This window comes from Pinus tabuliformis, chromosome J, assembly GCF_031772625.1.
Source record: "Pinus tabuliformis cultivar Carrire ecotype Pingquan chromosome J, CPIR1, whole genome shotgun sequence".
In the NCBI taxonomy this organism is placed as follows: domain Eukaryota; kingdom Viridiplantae; phylum Streptophyta; class Pinopsida; order Pinales; family Pinaceae; genus Pinus; species Pinus tabuliformis.
Window position 1 is genome coordinate 171,676,891 of NC_142295.1, and position 1,414 is coordinate 171,678,304.

Below are 1,414 nucleotides of genomic sequence, written 5' to 3' on the forward strand. Positions count from 1 at the left end.
GGAGCCTACACCTTGTGTTCTATTGTTTTGTGATCTTCATGTACATTTTGGTAATTATTTGATGAAGAAAAACATAAGAATACTAATAAGAAGCCAAAAAAATTCACAAGCAATTATAATGAAAGAGAAATCTAACTTAATTTTCTAGCCTCCCGATTTGTCCAACACCACCAACCCCAATGGACTAAAAGAGGGCTGCTATAAACTAGGGTTTTAATGATATGTAAGTTTACAACGTGCAAAAGCATATAACAACCAACAAATAACCTCTGAGAGAGATTCAATAAAGCATCAAAGACTATCAAGGAGGAAGCTAGGGAAAAGGAAACTTTTGGAGTTTTTAATGTTTTAACATGTATAAAAGAACAATAAAAGCTCAGACATCAATCCTAATTTTGGGGTAAAATGCAACTAATGCTAGATTTTGCTTTCAATTTTCATCAAAAAATAATAACATATAAATGAAAAATTACTATAACATGCAAATTAAAACCAAAGCCTAACCCTAACTACTAAGAAGTTAGGAAAGAAATAGAAATTTAAGGTGATCACCACAACTAGACTAGTGCCTTCTCTCAACTAGGGAAAGGTCTATGATAGAGGGTGTTGGATGAAGAAAGCTGAAGACGAAATTTCTTCTCTTAGAAACCATAACAAATTCTCCGTATGGGAGATTTAAGGTCCAGTGATGCATAAATTTAGTTCCTTTCATGTATTCATGCAAGACAAATTTTACATACCATAAAGAATCAAGATTTCAAGAAAGATGTTGCACTTTTTATTGTGGCAAATAGAAACCCTAATTACATGAATACAACACACAAAATGGAAGATAATACTAATATACTTAAACAATTCCAACAAGAAGTTGTTCATCAATCCCAAACAAATTTCTCCATACAAAAATATCCCTCACAAGACAAATCGTTCCATTAGATATCCACTGTGTCCAAGAGAAAAGTACAAGAAAGCCACTGCACACTTCTTGAGAGAGAGAGAGAGAGGCGAATAACTGCATGATGATACAAAATGAAAGTGACTTTTCTCTATTTATCTTAGGGAAACCCAGTCACTTTTCATAATTTTAAACAAAAGCCCTAAAAGTTTGCTTGAAGTGTTCAACTGGGTTTAAAGGTCACAAGCCAACCTTAAGATAATTTTAAAACATAAGAAATACATCAAAATCTTCAACTGGGTTTAAAGGTCACAAGCCAACCTTAAGATAATTTTAAAACATAAGAAATACATCAAAATCTTCAACACATGTGGGAATAAATGTTCTCTAACATGACATCATCCTCCTGGAATGGACAATCTCCATTAAGCAAATGATAAAAAGAGAGAGAGAATAAGTTTCTAATGTTTTATGATTTCAATATTGGAAGTACCAAAAACCCTAATATTAATAATAAGC